At 33.9% G+C, this 15,207-nt stretch overlaps 1 protein-coding gene across 1 annotated transcript in view; it reads right to left on the reverse strand.

The window, feature by feature from the left end:
* The window catches only part of mGluR (metabotropic Glutamate Receptor), a 720,415-nt gene extending 708,146 nt beyond the window's left edge, over nt 1–12,269 (reverse strand). Inside the window, exon 1 of the mRNA XM_072546856.1 lies at nt 12,130–12,269. The gene's annotated coding sequence lies outside the window, so the exon portion shown is untranslated. The remainder of the gene's footprint in view (nt 1–12,129) is intronic.
* Nucleotides 12,270–15,207: the final 2,938 nt, after the last annotated feature.

Raw genomic sequence — 15,207 nt, forward strand, 5'->3', positions numbered from 1 at the left:
ATGACAAGGATATTCGTGTCATTAAAAATTTTTACTGAAATTAAACTGCTATCGTAAAAACTGGAGAAAACTACACCGATGAAATCTCCATACAACGAGGAGTCAGACAAGGCTGCATTTTGTGGCCCACATTGTTTAATGTTGACTCGGACCAGTTATTTAAAAAGGCACTTGAGAGACAACCATATGGAATAAAAATCAACGGGGAACTACTTAATGTGATTAGATATGCAGGCGATACAGTAATTCTGTCATATAATATTGAAGGTCTCCAAATTCTGCTTGATCGTATTCACGAGGTGAACAAAACCAAATTTTTAGTGTTTAGTCGTGACCCACATCCCGATGCAAATCTTCAATTACACGGAGTACAAGTTGAGAAAGTTCACAAAATGACATATTTGGGAACTGTGATAATGGATCAACTAGATCCAGATATAGAAATAAAACTTATAATAGCAATGACTAAAACTGCTTTTATAAAAATTAAGTCATTTCTTTGCAATAATCATCTCAGTTTAGAACTAAGACAAAGAATGGTTAAGTGCTATGTTTGGTCCGTACTTTTGTACAGTGCAGAAGTGTGGACGCTAAAAGTATGGATCATGAACAAAATTGAAGCATTGGATATGTGGGTTCATAGACGAATACTAAAGATACCTTGAACAGCAAGGAAAAGGAATGAAGAAGTATTAAGGAGCGTCAACAAAGATAGAGAACTGCTAAAGACTGTTAAACATCGAAAAATATCTTATCTGGGACATATAGTAAGGGGAAGTCAATATAAAATATTACAACTGATCCTTAAATGCAAAATAGAGGGCCGTAGAGGTGTAGAAAGAAAACAAGTTTCTTGGTTAAAAAACATTCGTGATTGGACACCGATATCAAATGCAGGACAATTATTCCATATTGCAGAATATCGAGAAGCCTTCGCAATGGTGATCGCAAACGTCGGATAATTCTGATATGGCACGCGAAGAAGAAGAAGATTATCATGATAGGTAATATAAAACAAATTAATGTTTTTTCTTGAACTATAACTACAACTATATCTTAGCTTTTTTTATGTTTTTGAGTATTCTGCAATATTGTAGCATCCACTAAAATTTAAATATTATCATAGGAATCAATAAATTCAATAATACTCAAACAAAATTTAAGCTCTTTTAAATTCACCCCGATAGTACAACTGATAGTGGCTCGGCGGTAATCATCCACAGCTGCATATCACATCATTAATTGCCAAAATATGCAACCGAAAAAATACAAGCAGTAATCGTTCAAGTGAATGTAACACCATGGCCCGTTAATATATCTGCAATCTACAGCCCACATTGACATGCAATCTCCACAGATAAATACAAAGCCTTTGTCCACTTACTTGCCAGTAAATTCGTAGACGGAGAGATTGGAACTCGAAACACACATACTGTGGCTCACAACAACAAAAGGTCGTAATCTTTTAAAAGCAATGACTAACTACAACTATGATTGCCACAACAACGGAATCCTTACCATACGGCCGAGTGACCCCAGAAATCTTCCAGATCTACTGTACTAATACATAAGCAAAGAAGTATCCAGAAAGAACTGTCTAATAGAACCCAGCTATAATCTCTAATAGCATCATACACCCATTATGAGCAATAGTACCGCTGTTATAAACAACTTACCTCTTCCTCGATTGTCGTCAAAAAATATCAACTGGGTAGATTTTCAATCCTACCTTAATCTTAATCTGCGGATCAAATCTCCACATGACATACATAAAGCAGCTCACTACTTCACCTCACTTGTGCAAAAGTCGGCATGGCAATCTACACCACAAACTGCACGAAAACTAACACATACCATAAATGTTTCCCTGTACATTCGCCAACTTATTGCTGAAAACGTGCGAGGAGAACCTGGCAAAGATTTAAAAAATAAATCAACTTACACTGCATTCGTAAAGTATGGAAACGATCTATTAGCTGATGACTTAATTATTTTCAGAGTTAAAGCTCTGACAGATCGATTTTTATTTTTGGTTTTAACCTTTTTGAAAAAAGAAATAACTATCTTAGCAGATGTGACGTCATCGATATTTTTTTAAATAGAAAGGGCATATTTTTACCTAAAAAATTAAAAGCCCATATTCTTCTGAATACATCCGTACCAAATTCATCACATTCAAACTTCAATATACAGAGTGTAAACTAAACCATTGCTCGTATTTCTTAAAATTTAATTCAAAATTAGTCTTACAAAGAAAATTATTAAAGAAGTCATTTTATATTAAAGACAAACGAATAACATAATTACAACAAATGCTTGAATTAGGCTCATTGGTTTAATTGACAGTATTCAAGACGTCCAATGAATACTTGGGTTCTGTTTGACAACATCACTGGTGCAATTTGTTGCATTTGGGTACGAATTCTTTGTGTGAGGTCTACCAAATTGGTAGGTCGGTTTACATATACCTTACTTTTTAAATAACCCCAAATAAAAAAGTCCATGGGATTTAAATCTGGTGACCTACCAGGCCATTCAATGTGGCCGCGTTGTCCAATCCAGGGAAAAGAAATTTCTAACCACTACAGCATAAAGTGAACTTGCTCCATCCTGATGAAACCAAACGTTTGGATCTATTTGATCAGGATTATTGATATCTGGAAATGTTGCAGTTAAAAATGGAACTACGTAGGTTTGCAACATCTTTAAATACTTTTAACCCGTCACAGTACCGTTAAAAAAATACAGAGCTACAATAGTATTCCCAGCAATCTTAGCCCATACATTTACTTTTTGGGGATATTGGGGAAAACAGAACGTCACATCTGCTGAGATACTGAAGGCAAAAGTTTTTTTCCAAAAGGTTAAAAAACAAAAAATCGACCTGTCAGAGCTTTGCTCTGAAAATAATTAAGTCATGAGATAATAGACCGTTTCCACACTTTAATGAACACACTGTACATATTCAATAGACCACATTGACAACTTGGATTAGCCATCAAGGCAGCGAACAACGAAACCTTTTAACATTACAAATCTTACAGCAAATGGCCAGACCTAATGGAAGGCAACTAAGAAGCTTAGGAAACTATACACAACTATCCCTCCCAAGTGTAAACCAAATAGCGAATGGGCCCGTTCCAATAAAGAAAAAGCAAACATCTTTACTGAGCATCTTACAAACGTATTTTAAACAGAGCCAACAGACTCTGATGAAGAAGTGGAGATTATCATAAGCGCAGCATGTTAAATGTCCCTCCCGATCAAAAGTTTGACTCCTATAGAAGTAAAAAAAAAAGAAATAAATAAACTCAACTCACAAAAGGTCTCAGGTGATGATTTAATATCGGCACAAGTACTAAACCAACTTCCTCGCAAACTATTACTATACTTACAGTTTAAATTTAATCGCGTGCTAAGCTTATCATACTTTCCAAAAATATGAAAATTCACTGAAATCATTATGATTATGAAGCCAGAAAAAGAGAAAAATGAAGTAACATCTTATCGGCCCCTCCGACTACTCCTAACTATAAGCAAAGGATACATGCAGACATTACTACCAAAACTTCAGTTTGGTTTTCGGGAAAATCACTCCACTACACAACAAATCAATGAAATGAAAATGAAATATCAAAAACTATTGAAGAAAATTATTACTGCAACCATATGCTCCTATATACCTCACAAGCGTTTGACAAAGTTTGGCACGGAGGTCTGCTTTACAATCCAATTTCTGTCCAATTATCTCTCTCATGTGCCTGTTGTTTTGTTTCGGAAAATTAGTAACCAGTAATCTCCTTTATTTGGTCCGACCATCGTACTGGAGATCTTTCTCTGGATCTTTTACTCGCTACGTTACCTTTAACTATCATTCGCTCCATACCTTCTCTTCTTCTAGTTATATGTCCAAAATATCTTAGTATATTTTGGTTGACAGTTGTGATGACTCTAGTTTTTATGTTAAGTTCTGCTAGAATTGAGTTATTTTTTGCGATGGCTGGTCCATGGTATGCGCAACATTCTACGGTTAGCTCACATTTCAAATGCCATTATACGCTTTGAATCGGCTTTTTTTTGTCCAAGTTTCTGAAACATAGATGGCGATAGGAAATATCAATGCTCGAAAAAGGCGTAGTTTGGTGTTTTTTGTGATGTCAGTGTTCTTCCAAATTTTTGTGGGTTTGGCTGTTGCCAATCTGGCCATTGCGATGCGTCGACGGATCTCGTCTTCGCATCCTCTACTGTTAGTAATAACGGAGCCTAACCTCAGAACTTCTGCCCTTTTGCCGAACTTCAGATTTTAATTTAAAATTTTTCGAAACAACATTCTTAACTATTAAATTAGCAGTATTATTTACATATAGTTTTTGTAATAAATAGATTAGATATTCTGGCGTACCCATTTCTCTAAGTATATGCCACATTTTATCATATTTTACGACATCGAAGGCTTTGGAATAGTCATCAAAGCATAAATATGTTTCTGTGTTAAACTCTCGAGATTTTTCGATAATTTGACGAATATTAACCTCTTCAGGGACGAATTAATTCTTTGAATAATAAGAAGTCCAATATTTTTCTATATTTTAATTATTAACATCCGGATACATGAAAAATTGCAAAAAAAATATTGTCAAATTTGACATTGTAAAAGTCAAAAATGAAAACGTACACATATGTTGCCAATGGGCGGATGATCTATTGATGAAACGATTCCATGCACTCTGGGCACACACTTTCCTGACACTGCTTGCATCTATATCTTGTTCTGCGTTTGCAATTTCTGTCATGACATCTTGGTGGATTTTTGTAGTCCATTTTCATTGAATAATGTCCCAATCCATTCAAGCGAACTTCAGGTGCAACTTTTGTCCACGTCGTTTTCTTTTTTGGAGCAGAATTTTCGGATGAGGGTCTTCCTCGTTTTCTTGCATTTCCATTTAACTCAATTAAAGTTGAAGCAATAGATGCTTTAAATTCTAGTAAAGATATTTTTGACGATTTGGCTTCTCTGAACAACAACCAAGCATTTATAATTGCAACATTCATGAAATGAAAAACAATTCTCAGATAGAACTTCTTGTTTTTGATGGCATGTGGATAATGAGCAATCATTCTATCTGATAAATCTACGCCACCCATGAACCGATTGTACCGAATAATAGCCTGTGGCCTTTGAACCTCAATGTAAGTCTTTGTTTTCCTATCCCATCTTCTTACAGTATCTTGAGGATCCTTACCAGCGAAAGATGAAATCATATGAACAAGGTTATTGTCTGCCCATCGTAGCACTGTAATGTTGTTTTTAGATGTTGTCACGGAACATGAACCTCTACCTTTTTTCTTAAGAATCTTACCATCCGTCAGTTTTTCGCTAGCTTTGTGTATTCTGTTAGCTCTGACAGTTCCTACTACATGTATATCTGCATCTTTTAGGTAGATGACTAATGGTATAGAAGTGAATAGATTATCCAAAAATATTTTGTGATTGAGACCTTCTAATCCTGAACACAGCCTCACAACTGTATCACCAATGATACCCAATTCTGATTTATTTTGATTTTTTGAGGACTGGTACATCTCAAATTTTGATACATAGCCATTTGCTGAAGCTCGTACCCATACTTTAAATCCCCATTTCTTGGGTTTAGATTTAATATACTGCTTATTTCTACTTCTTCCTTTGAATGGAATTATCATCTCATCAATAGCTATATACTCAGTTCGTGTTGCAGCATCAGCAAATGTTCTACTCAGTAAATCAAGAAAAGGTCGTACTTTTATAAATGCGTCATCATTATTCTCAGAAATTTCATCATTATTGTTGAAGTGTAAATATCTTTTTATCTCTTCATATCTTTTTAGGGACATAGTGTTAGCAATTTGATAAAAACTCAGACCTGGAACGGATGACCAATACATCCGATAGGCAGGGTATTTTATGTATGTCATCATGATGTTGATAGCAAAAAATTGTTTCATTTCAGCAATGCTAACCGAAAATGAATGTTTTCCAGATTGAAGCGCATAACGAATTGTTTTTGTAGTAATTAGCTCGAAAATTTCATCAGGAAATAGTTTTACAAAGAAGGAATATGGCGTATCGCCATTTATATTAACTTGATAGTTACCTCGAAAAATTGGTGGATTGTTTATAAAGGCATTATCCTTTTCTGAATACCAGATTTCGGAACTCTGTATTGGTACAGGAGGCTCAGATGACAATGCTGAATCGGTTGCCCTCTTCTTACTGTATTTTTGTTGTCTGTATCTCAAAGCCAGAGGAATGTCATCATAGTCACTATCAGTATCAGAGCTACCATTTGATTCGGAAAGTTCTTCCATGGTATCTCTGTTATTTGGCAATTCCAATAAGGAATCCAATTCTTCTTCTGATTGGCCATCATTCTCAATTTCAATTTCCTCCAAATCTGAATTGTTTGGATTTTGCACAGAACTTAGAATGGTTACTTTCTCTGTTTTTCTGCTATAAAATGATTATGTAGGTATCTCCCTAAACATGGTGCCTTATTCTAAAATGAAAATAAAAACAAAATTATTTTGACATTTCTGCACCACGTACACAAATGTGTACGGTTATTTTCACGTAATTTACTCAAGACACCAAAATATTATATTTGATTTTATTGTACGATCTTGTATATTAGATATGTATTCTGTACTCACCAATTTTTGTTGCACAAAATTATGTCAAATTGAAAAAATTCAGTGCCTGGACTTCTTCTCATAACCTCAAAATACCGTCAAGGAGACACGTGAATATAAAAATATGACGAGATACAAAAGTCAAGCGATTTTGATCTCTATTTCGCTGTAACTTAAGAGGGGGGATTGTAGACGTCCACAACGGTTGCCGCTACGTAAATGAGAACCACGTTTAAAGTATTATTACAATATTTTAAACGAAACATACACAAATGTGTTTATGTCCTTGAAGAGGTTAAGAATATGTTCTCTTGTTCCTCTACCTGTGATAATTCCACATTGTTCTTGGGCAATTTGTGGTAAGAGAATTAATTGTAGTTTTTTTTAGCACTATCCAGTAACTATTTGCTCTTATTCAAATCTTACCTATTAAAAAGATATTTCACTGTACAATTCAATGACCAAAAATCCAACCTCTTTTGGATTGTTCGATGAACTACGGAGTACCAAAGTGTAGTGTTCTTGGACCGCTGCTTTTCTCACTCTACACCTCTACACAGCCATATACGAGAGACTAATGATACTGCAATCGGTTTCTTTGTTAGCAATAATAGCTCTAAATAAAGATCCCATAATAATCTCACTAAACCTACAACATCATTTGGACGTAGTTAGTGATTGGTACACAAAAGGGTAAACAAAGGTAAACAAAACAAATCAACTAAAATAACATTTACCAACCGCCGCAACACAGACCCACCTGTAAGAATGAACAAGGTAAGAGTACCAACAGTAACAGACGTTAGATACCTTGGACTCCATCTTGACCAACATCTCACTTGGAAGAATGTCGCTGAATACCATCCAAAGATTTCAGTCTAAAGTGCTAAGATCTATAGTAAATGCACCATGGTACGTAAGTAATCAAACACTTTACTACGACTTAAAGATTCTTCGCATCAAAGAAGAAATACATCGAACCACGAAGTCACAAAATGAACGTACATTTCCCCACAAAAATAAGCTAGTGAGGAAATTATTCCACAATGGTCTAGCCACCATTTACCCAGTAAAGGACCTAAGGAGTCAGATCAACAAAGCATCCACATTGTCGGGATGTCTGCGGGAGATAGTCTGGTCCAATCCGTATATGCGCACAGATAGTAAAATTAGAATCTACATGACTTGCATACGACCAATCATGACAGATGGCATAGAAGTGCGCGAAGATACCAACAAAACGAAACAGATGCTAAGGGTTGCCGAGATAAAAACCCTTAGAACAATAGTAGGCAAAATAAGAAGAGACAGGGTGATAAATACAAACGTTAGAGAGCAGTGCAAAATTCAAGATATTGTAAGATGGGGAAGTTAGCGTAAAAGGATGTGGTACAGTCATGTAAGACGAATGGATGAGAATAGACTCCCAAAAATTTCCCTAGAAAATAACCCGCCCGGTTCAAGACCTCCAGGAAGACCACCTAAAAGATGGAGGGATAGTTGGCAATTTACCTACCAGGAAATTAACCAAAGGCAGCTTCAGAATTAAACAGATCGAAAGATGTTCAAGAAGTAGAAGAAGAAGGTCCAGCCACAACTAGACTAAATAGAACCTAGTCACAAGCCCCAAAACCTACTTCAAAACTAAACCAAAATAGAATAAGGTGAGACACATTTGGATGTCTCTTCTTTACGCTCAAAACCAGCAACATATTTACTTAATACTCTGTAATGATGTAGATTGTAAATATATACTGTTATTAAGAAATTTTTTGGATGTTGAGTTGATGTAGAATTTAAATATATATTTAAATTATCAACATTATCAATGAAAGTCAATGAAAACAACGTTCACCTTACTACTAAAATATTTTATATTCTAAATATAATTACTAATATAGACTATAATTAACAATATTCGTGAATTTTAAGGCGCTCCGATAATAAAACTCTTCCATCCTATTTTTAGAGAGACCCGGAGACGAGATTTTTATTTTTTCGTGCATTAGTACAATCTCTATTACCCTTTTAGCAAAAAAACTCCCGCTGGAATCTCGTGCAATCTGATCTAGTCCCAGAGTGTAGGTATTGATTTTTTTCAGTGTGACATTTCTAGATTGAAAACAAAATTGTTTTGTTTGAAGGAATATTTCCTTGTTCGTTGAAGTAAATATCATTTCACACTCTTAGGATTTTCCCAATTCTCTGACAATTTGTACGATAAGAGACAGTTTTGGGAGTCTCGTGAATTACGACAAGAATAACCCACTGGAAAAGAAGTTTTTAAAGAAATGGAAAAGTTAGCATCTAGCCTATCAAATTCTTTTTTGTCGTAAAACAAGCGGGGATAGTAGAATGAGAAAAATTCAAGGACCACAGTATTATATACGGGATGGATAATCAGAAACTTTATAGCAAAATAAATTCTTTTGTAAAAACTATGAACTGTCTTCGAGGAACAGAAATAGTTTAACTTATGGTATTGTAAGGCTTTTACAAAATTTACGTACAGGTAATAGACTAACCGATAAATAAAAAACAAGAAAAAACGGATATGAAACGCGAAATCCAACTGGCATTTTTTTGGGTAATTAGTTTTTTTATACTATTTTTTATTTTGTTTGTATTTTAAACTTTATTAGAGTAAATATTAATTATGAAAGTTAATGACAAATTCGAAATTATTGTTTAGATATCATTAAGTTTTATTATATTAAAGAAATTAAGTTTCTTTACAATAAAAATCGTTAATTCTGGTTAAATTAGGTTCACTCAGCTGTAAAAAATTCGATCTCTGATATATTCCCTATTTATTGTGAATTTTAAAACTTAGGACCTGTTATATGGCATATATATAAATTTAGAAAAACCATCGTATAAGTACAATTATTAATTTTTATACATTATTTTTTAATTTTTTATGGAATTTCTTATAAACGATAGGACTTTGTTTTTTTTTCAAAAATGTAAGTTCGATAAGCGGCAAATAATTTGTTATGGTACTGATTTTAACAACAAGACCGATTTGGTATTAAAACGTTTTGCTGCTTAAAACAGATGCTGCAAGAGCCGTGACTTTAGTGCAAGATGGTAGTAGCCAATATTATGCCGCCCAGGTGCTAGTTGTAACTCGTGCTATTCAAAGAGCCATTCAGCGTTTTAATCAAAACAACAACTACACTATTATAGGTCAGGATGATGCCGTAGGAGTGCAACATCCGCACACGATAAACGATTTTTGATTTCTTCGTGTTTAGAAATAGACATCTAAGTTCAATTGAGCTGGCAAATTGCTTGAACGAAGTCAAAAGTTCGTCGACGACTTCATGAAGCATATTTATTATAAAGCAGACCAGACATATACAGGGTGTCCTCAAAAATAGTGCATCTCTTAAAGGTATAGATAAAAGGCACCATTTGGCGCAAAAAAGTCATAACTTTTTTTTCTAAAGTCAACGGCCAAAAAACGAAAATACATTCGAAAATGTTTTCGATTCGTGAGTACCATATGTTAATTATTTATGGAGAAGCGCAGTATAACAATAATTTCATCATTATCATCATGCAACCTTTTCTTTCCACTGCTGGACATAGGTCTCTCCCATTTTTCGCCACTCTTCACGGTTCTATGTGTCTTGTTGCCATTTTTTGGATATTCGTTTAATGTCGTCCATCCAGTGTGTTGGTGGTCGTCCTCTGCTGCGTTTTTCTTCTCTTGGGTGCCAGTCAATAAGTTTTCTGGTCCATCTTAAGTCTTTTAGTCTCGCTATGTGGCCTGCCCAATTCCATTTCAGCTTGGCTATACGTTCGTCGACATAAGTGATACATGTTCTTTTCCTTAGGTCTTGGTTCCTTATTTTGTCTTTTTTTTGTCACGCCGAGAATCGATCTTTTCATGCACCTTTGTGCCACTCGCATTTTTAGTACTGTTGTTTTTGTGAGAGTTTCTGCTCCGTATGTCATAATAGGAAGAACTTATTGGTCAAATGTCTTCCGTATTCCAAGCAAGTGTTATCCGTCGTTGAAATTCACAGGTCTGATTATTCTTGCTTATTCGGATTTCATGACCGAGATATATGAACTTTTCTGTCAATTCTACCACTTGATTTTGGATGGTTAGGTGTTCGCTGGGAACCAAATTTGTCATAAATTTGGTCTTACTGACGTTCATTTTTAGACCTATTGTTGAAGGTACGTTTCTAATTCTTGTAACATTTGTTATGTTTCACGCAGATCTTTGGTAATAAATACTATATCGTCGGCAAAACACAGACGATTGAGCATTTTCACGTCTATTTTTATTCTTCTATTTTCCCACTTTAGCATTTTAAAGGCGTATTCGAGGACCATTATAAATAATCTAGGTGAGAGAGTGTCGCCCTGTCGCACACTTTGCTTTATATAAATTTCTCTGGTGGTATCATGTAGTTTTACACGCATTGTGGCGTTTTGGTACAAGGTTTGTACTAACTTTGTAAGCCGTTAGTCTATTCTACTACTGTTTAGAGCAGTTATAATGCTGTCTAATTCCACGGTATCAAAGGCTTTGTGAAAGTCTACAAAGATATGTAGCAGTGATCTGTTATATTCTATCTAAGAATTTTACTGTTTGTAGTTAATCGCTTATTCAGAATTTTGAGCGGAAGCCAGCTTGTTTTCGGGGCTGGTAGAAATCCAACTTTTTTTCTAGTCTTGTCGTAATTATTCGGGTAAACATTGGTTTACTGAAAACTGACATGTAACATTTGACATGCTGCGGTAATTAATTTTTCGACTTCATTTGTGGTAAAATGTTCGACAAATATTTCCGCTTTTCCTTTGTTGAAACGGGCCCATTCGGGATTTGGTTTACGAATGGAAAGGATAGTTGTGTATGGTATCTCAAGCTTTTTAGTAGCCTTCCATAATGTCTGGTCATTAGCTAAAAGGTTTGTAATGCAATATTTGAAGGTTTCGTTTTTTGCGGTTATCGAATCGAGCAACTATCGAATAGATTATAGAATCGAATTAACTATCGAATCGATTATCGAATTGAATCAAATCAAACCAAATATCGAATCGATTATCAAATTAATTAATTAATCGAATTGATGATCTAATCAAATCGATTATCGAAATGAATAGAAATAAAGTAGAATAAAATAAAATAAAATAAATTAAAGTAATTTCAAACCATTGGTCCATGCTTAGACGATAAGAAAGCTATGTTTCCTCTCCTCGGTCACTCCTGGAGTGCCACATCCTGTTTTTACATTTTGTTTGTGATTAAAAAGATATAAGTAAGTTAGGGCATACGCGTTTGTATTAACATATTTATGTGCTATTATGCGAACTGACGATAATTTCAACCAAATCATATTTTTATTGCATAGCTCACGCTAATTACGATTTTTTTCAATGACTATATTTCAAAGCAAAATTTTCGACTTAAATACGTAAATAAATACAATTAAAACTTACAGCCTTTAAGAATATCCTCAGCTTGTTATCATATAGATCTTACAAACCAGTAAATGACACTTTAAAATAACACCACAACAATTTTGTTTATCTTTCCTGAGATAAAACAACGCTAAAAGTTTACTCGGTTTTCATTCCGCAGAGCTCACAATGCCTAACGTGTTTTAGGTAAGTCACAACTTATATTTCTGGAACGCAACAAAAGATCTATTTTTGGACATATGTAGTACAGTCATTTCTTTGGCACTTTAAAAAATTGTTTGTATACAATATTTGAGTATTATGGCATGTACGCTTTATCTAATTATTATTATACAAGATTATTTGTTATTTAAGTTTATTTTTAGTGTTAATTGGACAAATATTTATGGAATGTATATACAGGGTGTTTCATTGAGAAAGTGACATACGTTAACAATAAAAAGAAACACTTAGCGATCTCAAAACTCCCATACTTAATGGTCTCACTTCATCAATAACAAAAATACTGGGTGTTTTATCTATTTGGCAACTTCTTATTTGGTACCTAACTCTTTAACCACACTGTAGGGGAGACCGAAGCATAGTTCTTATATTTTTCCACAACATAGCCCATCTTTTTTATCAGGTACTAGGGATCAACAAGTTTACCACAAGCAGTGACCACAGAATGATATGAGCGATAGACCAAATCAACATAACAAGAGAAAGGAACATAACGATTAAAAATAAATCTTATGGTGTCATATCAATATCAGACACATATCAATAATAAGCTACTACTGCATGAAACCTCCGAGAACGATCTTAATGGCTTAAATAATTGCATCATAAACGCCTTACAAGAAAGTTGCTGAGTGAACTGTCCTAAAAGAAAATCAGACAGTAAAATAAGTCCATATACTGAAACGCTGCTAGATAAAAGAAGACAAATAAGAAGCGATAAAAATGCCCATAGCCATACTCTAAGAGAAATAAATAAAACTGTTTCGATGACAATCAGGAGAGATTTAAGGAAATTTAAAACTGCTAATATTACACGTACTATACAGGAAAATAACAGCCTAAAAGTTCTAAGTAGAAAGCTAACGAATAAATCATATCATATCATAAATCAAGGTTCCGAACTAATATCAGAGATAAAGGTAGATGAGATTTGACAAGCGTTAAGAAAAATGAAAAATAACAAAGCCGCAGGAGAGGATGGAATTGTAAACAATGCTATAACCATCATTTTGCATAAAAAAGAAGATAGAACGGACCTAGAGAATTATAGACCTATTAGCCATACAGTAAAGACACTCATTAAAAAATCTATAGAATACAACAAACCTCTTGTCCTCACGTTCATATATTTTCATAAAGCGTTCGACACGATCAATTTTTTACGAACTGGTCAAACATCACAGTAATGGGAGCTAGCTTGTCAATTTTTGATCGCTCTGCACGTATTTCCTTATCATCAAACCTAATGCAACGAAGAAGAAATCGGAACCTTTTTAGAGTCATCGTAAGATAAAAAATTTCTATACCATAACCATCTTTCGTCCAAACATCTTCTGCGCTGACACGATTACAGTGACCTAGCACAGGTGAATACAAACTTCCTCTAAAATCGTAGATTTCCATTTCATCAGTGAAATTAGCATTTCGCTCTCGCGAGTAGTTTTCTTGAATGGAGGTTATGTATTTATTTGTATTTTCGACAATGATACCAATAATCTACCATCCAAGAAATAATTCCAAATCCCGACAGCGTCCTTTAAATTTTTAGTACTTTTTGTAGACACTAAGTTGTTTTCAAAGTTTTTTAAACAAGTTTATTTTGTTCAGAATAGCCCAAAAAATTCAAAAAAAAAAATTGTCAGGGCCAAAAAAATTCATTGTTACAATTTGTTAAAAAAAGTTGTTTAAAAAAAATTCAACAAATTTTCGCCTCAGCGACCTCTTGAACCTTATTTTCGGGTATCTCATAAAAGTAAATATGCAAAAAAACTCATGGGAATATTGTTCCGAATGAACTCGAGCTTCTTGCCTTGTCTATTAATATTGATGAAATATTTGAAATAAAATTAAAATACCTCTTTGTGCAATTTTAAAGTAATTAAAAAGAAAAAAAAATAAAGCCTTTTTTAAACACAAAATTAAAAAGATATTTAATACTTTTTATTAAAAATACTAATTTTTTCAACAGATAGGAGTAAGATTTAGTACAATATGCGATTTTCCCGTTATATTATCCAGTGTTATTTAGGTTAGGAAAATCTGTTTTTTATGTGAAATGCACCCTTGGAAGATATTTTGGTAAAGAAGGGTTGAATAATGACTCCATTAGTCTTTGTGTGTGTTGGTGACGATTCGCTCTTCTACATGTAATCGCTGCGAGCAGTTTGTTGGGAGAAGAAGTCTTAATTATTGTTTTTATAGATATGTGAAGTACAGCATGAGAGCTTTTATACGTGATGAAAGGGAGGTCTGTGCGACTTTGCATAAAAACTGGTTTATACTTTGGGTTTCGTTAATCTCTAAAATTAATCATATTTAAAATTTAGATATAAAAGGTGCCTATAAAATGAAGTTAGGGTTTTATTCTTTGAGAAAATATTTTTTAACTTAATTTTTGTTATTTGAATTTAAAATAGCATAAAAAAATTATTTATATATAGGCACCGAGAGTTTTTAGTAATTTTTTGTGTTTTTTTTTTCATTTAACATTACAATATATTGACAATCTGTAATATATTTATATAATTAGAGTATAAGTAAATCTACCAATATAAATATTATTAAAAAAAAAAAAAAATGTTTTGTAGAAAACTGCCCGTTGACAATTTCCTGTGTATTCTTGGAACTGCAATAACGTCACGTATGTCTTGGGTTTCGTTGGGCTTCTGTTTATGGATTCTATTGGGCTTCAGCGACTACTTTATAGTTAAGGTATAGTTAAGGACTACAGGTCAGCTGGGGTCTTTCGATTGAGCCTTCGTCCGATTGGTTGTGTCATTAAATTTTGAGCTAGATTATTGAAGTGGTCTCTTAATCTCAGTACTGGTTCAAGGACATTATACTATGACAAATATTACTTACCTAAACAATTCC

Source organism: Diabrotica undecimpunctata, chromosome 10, assembly GCF_040954645.1.
Source record: "Diabrotica undecimpunctata isolate CICGRU chromosome 10, icDiaUnde3, whole genome shotgun sequence".
Taxonomy (NCBI): domain Eukaryota; kingdom Metazoa; phylum Arthropoda; class Insecta; order Coleoptera; family Chrysomelidae; genus Diabrotica; species Diabrotica undecimpunctata.